Source organism: Muntiacus reevesi, chromosome 3 (assembly GCF_963930625.1).
Source record: "Muntiacus reevesi chromosome 3, mMunRee1.1, whole genome shotgun sequence".
Classification (NCBI taxonomy): domain Eukaryota; kingdom Metazoa; phylum Chordata; class Mammalia; order Artiodactyla; family Cervidae; genus Muntiacus; species Muntiacus reevesi.
Genome location: NC_089251.1, coordinates 266635115 through 266642581, shown reverse-complemented (window position 1 = coordinate 266642581; position 7467 = coordinate 266635115).

The window sequence follows — 7467 nt, the reverse complement described above, 5'->3', positions numbered from 1 at the left end:
TGTGCAACCATAGGTTTTATACAGCATCATAAATCCCAGGAAATTAACTTGCTCTCAGCCTTTGCCTGGAGCAGCTTTTAGCAATGAAAGCACTTCTCTGAAACTTGATTGCTGCTTAAATATTACCTGCCCACTTTCTCTCTCTCTCTTCTTCCATCCAGCTAAAAGGAGAACTTAGAGGAAGAAAAAAAATGTTTGGATTCACTTTATCAGTAAAGTAAATTCCTCATCTCACTATGGGTGGGAAGCATCGGGACTAAAATGAGGGACAAAAATCTGAAATTTCTCTTTCAAAATGGTGGATGAGCATTTCACTGCAAGGTGAGCATGCTGAGAGACTGCCTGAGCAGCAGGTTAGCAGGAGTTGCAGAGACTGTGGTTCTGTACTGGGAGCTGGTTACTTTCCACTCGTACTCTCGTTTTGGGCAGAAATTCCAATGACAGCATAATGGAATGCAGAGATTAACAATCAGCTTTAGAAGCTGTATAAATGTCAGTGGTGGTCATTGCTGAGGGACCTTTGTTTAGCACTGTGATGTGCCAGGGACACCATGGAAATTCCGTATTTCATTCATCTCAACCTCTTTATACATCTGGAGGTGAACCATACTCGTATGAGAGTTAGTTTGCAGTAAGTAGTGCTTAATGCCTGTGTGGGTGATATTATTTTTTGCGTGTCTATTTGTAGACAACTTCTAATTTTTCCAACACCATTTGTTGAAAAAACTTTCTTTTCCTCATTGAATTATTTTATCTAAATTATTGCATTTAAAATAATATACACAATGAAAAAGTGAAAGTGAAAGTCACTCAGTCGTGTCCGACTCTTTGCGACTCCATGGACTATAGAGTCCATGGAATTCTCCAGGCCAGAATTGGGTAGCTTTTCTCTTCTCCAGGGGATCTTCCTGACCCAGGAATAGAAGTTCTCTAAGTTCTGAGAGTCTTTTTCTCATAACACAATGCGCGCATTTGACAAGAATAAGCATTTGAAAGTCTAGAAGCATTGTTTTGAAAGGCCCAAGTAGCCCAGGAAAATAGTAAAGAGGATTTACCAACTGACAATATATTTTTTTAAGTGCCTTGAAGGTATTAATATATTTTTTATTCCTCAAAGCAATTTTAAGAGGCAGGTAGTATTACTATCCTCATTTTAGATGGGAGGAAATGGAAGCACAGAAGGGAAAAGTAACATATCCAAGGTGACACAGCTGCTAAATGTGCTGTGTGCTGTGCTTGGTCACTCAGTCATGTCTGACTCTTTGCGCCCCATGGACTGTAGCCCGCCAGGCTCCTCTGTCCATGGGATTCTCCAGGCAAGAATATTGGAGTGGGTTGCCATGCCCTTCTCCAGGAGATCTTCCCAACCCAGGGACTGAACCCAGGTCTCCTGCATTGCGGGTGGATTCTTTACCATCTGAGCCACCAAGGAAACCAGACTAGCTGCTAAGTACTTGCTGTTTAATATTTCTTTTATGAAGTATAATTGTTTGACTTCTGTGTCCCAAAGGTGACATAAAACTTTCAATGGGACATTTCTGTCAAACTTTTCCTAGTTAAAGTGCAGTGGGTGTTGCAGGAGATTCCTCTTCAGGACAGAAGTTTTATTCTCCCTGAAGCTGGGAATGGTTCTGGGTGACACCTTTCAGTAGCACCTCCCAAGGAGTGTCTGCTCCCAGGGACTAATTGCTCAGGGCTATCAAGGCTTCCCCTGCTTGTCAGGCTCCACACAGCTGTCTTTGCAGCAGAATTCCCCGTAGGACTGGCCGAGGCCTTTGTCAATATCACATCAGAGCCCAACTTCTCCTTCATGCTGATCCCCGGGTCAGGAAGAAGTGGGCACGGCAACCCACTCTAGTATTCTTACCCAGAGAATCCACAGACTGAGGAGCTTGGTGGGGTACAGTCTATGGAGTCGCAAAGAGTCAGACATGACTGAAGCGACTTAACACACACACACACCCTCCATATTAGCTTCGTTTCTCTGCTGTAACAAATTACATAAATTAAGTGGTTTAAAACAATACAAGTTTATTATCTCAGTTCTGACAGTCAGAAGTATGTCATGGGTCTCACTGGGCTGCTTCTCTTTGGGCAGCTCTAGGGGAGAATAAATTTTCTTACCCTTCCCAGCTTTTAGAGGGCTCTTGCATTCCTTGATCCAGCTTCAAAGATAGAAATATTTGCCCAAGTCTAACTCTTACTGGGGCTTCCCAGGTGGCTCAGTGGTAAAGAATTCCCCTGCAATGCAGGATACACAGGTTTGATCCCTGGGTTGGGAAGATCCCCTGGAGAAGAAAATGGCAACCTACTCCAATATTCTTGCTTTGGAAATCCCATGGACAGAGGAGCCTGGTGGGCTGCAGTCCACGGGGCCACCACGTAACTTTTCACTGGTTCCAGGGTGTAGGGCCTGGACATCTGTGGGGGCTGTCATTCTATATAATATATCTTACACATATAAGAAGACTTCCTGTTGGGTTTGGATCCAGTTCCCTCAAAGTTTTTAAAATGACAAGAAAAAGTCAACAAATGCATTTGGACAAGTGTTTCCAGCAGGACTAACACATGGCTAATAATCCCATGAAAATTCTCATCCTCACTAGTCACTAAGAAAATGTAAATTGAAACAGTGAGGTCCCAATTTTCCATCTCTCTTTAAAAAATAAGATTGTTAAATATGTATGGGATAAATTAATTTCACTTAAGAATGTGGAGATACTTCTAGAACACCAGAGATTCCAAGCACACTGTAGAGGCGGGCGTTTCAGACCATCTAATGGTGAACATCCATAGTTGCTGGGACCACTGCAGGGACAGTTCATGCTCTAGGACTCACCATCGGTGTTGTGTTACCCTGACATGGATATCCTGAAACAAAAAAGCCCAGAAGCTTCCAGGGCACATAGTGGGAAACGTTTTGCATTCTTCCTAGTGACAGTAGATGACACTCTAAAGCACAACCTTTTTTTTAAAAAAATTAATTAATTAATTAATTTATTTTTGAGCAAAGTGGTTTTATTTTTTTCCCCCATATTTATTTTTTTCCATTTATTTTTATTAGTTGGAGGCTAATTACTTTACAATATTGTAATGGTTTTTGCCACACATTGACATGAATCAGCCATGGATTTATATGTATTCCCCATCTCAATCCCCCCTCCCACCTCCCTCTCCACCCAATCCCTCTGGGTCTTCCCAGTGCACCAGCCCCAAGCACTTGTCTCATGCATCCAGCCTGGGCTGGTGATCTGTTTCACCCTTGATAATATACATGTTTCGATGCTGTTCTCTCTAAACATCCCACCCTCGCCTTCTCCCACAGAATCCAAAAGTATGTTCTGTACATCTGTAAAGCACAACATTTTAGAATTTCTCTCACTTCTGCATTATCTCCATGAATAAACTAGAATAATCAAATAAAATCTCTTACAAAAAGAGCGATCAGTTCTGGGTGATGGTCAACCCCATTTGTTATGCAAACAGTTTCAGCCTCAGTACTTTCATTAAAAAAATGAAAATACACTCTTCCCTATACGGTGTTAAAGGCCACTGTATGATACTGATTTTCTTTTAGAAGAAATTAGATAAAAGTGGAGGCAGGAAAAAAACATTCCACTCAAAAAGTAAACTCTATGACTCTATGCAATGAAATTGGATTTCCTCCAATCATTCTGTTTTAAAATACATGTTTCACAAGCAGAATGCCCAGCTGAAAGAAAGCATTGTAGAAGAGTTAGTGTCACATAGGGATTATCATTATGGAGATGGAAATGGCAACCCACTCCAGTATTCTTGCCTGGAGAATCCCAGGGACAGAGAAACCTGATAGGCTATAGTCCGTGGGGTCTCAAAGAGTCGGACATGACTGAAGCGAGTTAGCACTCACACACCGGAAGGAAATGCATTTCAAGGATTCACAGGAGCTTGGCTGGACTATACTTCAGTGCCTTAGAAGAGGCTTCTTGAATCTCTTACTCGTTGTACCAGAGTGGGGATCCAGCTGGACACCAGCAAGGAGGTGGGAAGAGAGAGGACCAGAGGGAATCTCAGGAGAAAGTAGAAATGGTGACTACTAACAGTTGACCACACATTCCAGGACCTTCCTGATGTCACAGGAACCAGGAGCAACTAAGGGAACCAGACAAGAATGCTAAAGAGCTCATCTAAGGACTTGCATGCTGGAGCCCATGACTCCAAATTGGTTAGGATAATGGGGAGCCTGATTCCACCTGTGTCCAGCCTCCCAAGATAAGGATGAGATGGGTGCAACAGCAGTGGTCTCACCCCAGGATACTCCCAGATGTGACCACATGGGCTCTGACCCCAAAGACCGTAGCTGGACTGGACAGGCCAGGCATGTTCCAGAGCACTTAGGGCAGGTGTGCCGGACTGGGTGCTCTCCTGGGCCACCTGTGGGCAACGTACAGGCTGGACTCACAGACTTGGGCCTGCCAGGGTCCCAGACCTCAGCAGTCACAGGAACCTCACCTTAATTTCCAAACTCAGGAGTCAAGGAATCGTTTTGCTGGAGAAAGTCTGAATGGAAGTCTACTTGGGAGCACTGGTTGCTGATGGCTTTTGTCACCCTGGCACCAGACCAGGGTCACCCTTTGCCTTTATTTTTTTAAAATTAATTTTTATTGGAGTGTAGTTGATTTACAAGATAGTGTCAGTTTCTTCTCTACAGCAAAGTGAATCAGCTACATATATATGCATCTCCATTCTTTTTAGAATCTTTTCCCATATATACAAGATCATTTTTGTACAGTTCTTCTGTGTATTTTTGCCACCTCTTCTTAATATCTACTGCTTTTGTTAGACCAATATCATTTCTTTACTTTATTATGACCATTTTTGCATGAAATGTTCCCTTAGTATCTCTAATTTTCTTGAAGAGATCTCTAGACTTTTCCATTCTATTGTTTTCCTCTATTTCTTTGCATTGATAGCTGAGGAAGGCTTTCTTATCTCTTCTTACTATTCTTTGGAACTCTGCATTCCAATGGGTATATCTTTCCGTTTCTACTTTGCCTTTCATTTCTCTTCTTTTCACAGCTATTTGTAAGGCCTCCTCAGACAGCCATTTTGCCTTTTTGCATTTCTTTTTCTTGGGGATGGTCTTGATCCCTGTCTCCTGTACAATGTCATGAACCTCCATCCATAGTTCACTGGGCACTCTGTCTATCAGATATAGTCCCTTAAATCTATTTCTCACTTCCACTGTATAATCATAAGGGATTTCATTTAGGTCATACCTGAATGGTCTAGCGGTTTTCCCCACTTTCTTCAATTTAGGCTTTGAATAACAGGAGTCAGTGAGGGCTTGCTCAGAGTGTTGGGTCTGGGCAAGGCCACCCTTTGCTGATCTAAATAGCTCTCTGCAGATTTTGGGACTCCTACCTTGGTGAGATGACCCTTCAGGCAGCACTCTCATGTAGGAGTTCACCTGGCAGAGATTGTACAATTCAAACCAGTCACCGCTGATGCTAAATTTAGTCAACACCTTAGAATATTTGGAGAACACTATACTAATTTACAAAATTCTTTGTGAGATTTACAAGACCTATAAATAATATCTCTTAAAACATCTTATTAAGAAACAGCAGGGGAGACTCTTAATGCGCTAATGAAATTAGGACTACTGACTATGATTTATAACAGGGGACATATACCATCACTGCTACATCTGGAAACAACAGAAAAAGTTATAAAGGTCATCCTAAAAGCCACACCCACAGAAGATAGAATGACATGATTTCCAGGATTTACAGGTGGCTCAGACAGTAAAGAATCTGCCTACAATGCAAGACACCTGGGTCCTGTCCCTAGGTTGGGAAGATCCCCTGGAGAAGGGAATGACTATCCACTCCAGTATTCTTCTCTAGAGATTTCCAAGGACAGAGGAGCCTGGCCAGCTTCAGTCCGCAGTGTCGCAAAGAGTCATATGCGACTGAACAACTAACACTTACTTTTCAGTTTTCACAGGTACCAGAAACACAGGAAAATGAGATTTATTAGAAAAAAAAAAAAAGATTCTTAGGTAAAAAGGAGCCTGTTCAAAATATACTTATCCATAAACCAAAAGAAAAATAGGAGATAAACCAGGAAAGGGTAGACATGCTAACTGACAGAATTGTTATATGAACACAACACCAAAAAAGCCCTCCTGGTGTACATGCCACTAAAAAGTAGTTAGAGAAAAGAAACATGTATGTACCTACCAAATATATCAAATTTCAAATTAAGAAATGTGTGATACACTGCTATATTTAAAATGGATAATCAACAAGGGCCTACTGTATAGGACATGGACCTCTACTCAATGTTATGAGGCAGCCTGGATGGGAGGGAAATTTTGGGGGAGAAAGGATATATGTTCATGTATGGCTGAGCCCCTTTGCTTTTCAACTGAAACTATCACACACTGTTAATTGGCTATACACTAATACAAAATAAAAAGTAAGGAAAAAAAAAAAGCATCCAGTGATATCTGGGTAGTAGAATGTTTCTATGTTTGAAAGTTTGCAGCTTGAAGGTTGTATGTAGAGGACTTACTCTATGTGTGTATATATATCTGCTGTGTAGATTAAATTAACACATTGTAAATCAACTATATTTCAATAAAATAAAAAAAAAGAAATGTGAGATAACTGTTGAAAGTTTAAATCTTGGAGGTCATTAATTAAAACGCCAGATAAGGTCAAAGCTGAGAGAACTTTCCAAATTATGGAAATTAATTATATAAGACCCTTGCCTATATCTGAGACTAAACTATATGTGCAGGCACCATTGTAGACACATGGTCAGGAATGCAATTACCGTAATCATGCAGGAAAAGTGATTTAAAAAATCCACCGTCAGGGTGTTGGAAATCTGGATTGCCCACTATAGTGTTTCAATCATCACAGAATTTAACCAGCAAACCCATTTCACAGGCAAATTATACAAGATTGGATCAAAGAGTAGGGCATAATATGGCATGACCACTTATTCTACAGCTGCCTCTGGATCTATTGAAAGGTGTAATGGCTTGCTTGAGCAAAAGCTTAGATTGCTTACTAACAATCTAGATTTGAAAACTTGGACTAAAGCAATATGGGAAGCAGTAAGGCAATGGTGAAACAGCACACCAACATACTGAAACCACTCACAGAAATAAAAATTATCACTAGTAGCATCCTAGACACTAAGTTAGAAGGAAAGTGTTAAGTAAAAAAAAAAAAAAAATCAAAAGGTGCATATAATATAGGTGAAATTACAGCACCTGCCACTAATAAATCCTACTGGGTGTCCAAGGGGAAAAAAATTTTTACATTAAATTAAAGAAAATAGTATTATCCTTTTATAAAATTTTCAAGTGTGAAGAACATTATTGTCTATTGTATCAACACTGGCATGCGTGCTAAGTCATTGCAGTTGTATCTGACTCTTTGCAACTCTATGAACTGTAGCCTGCCAGGTTCC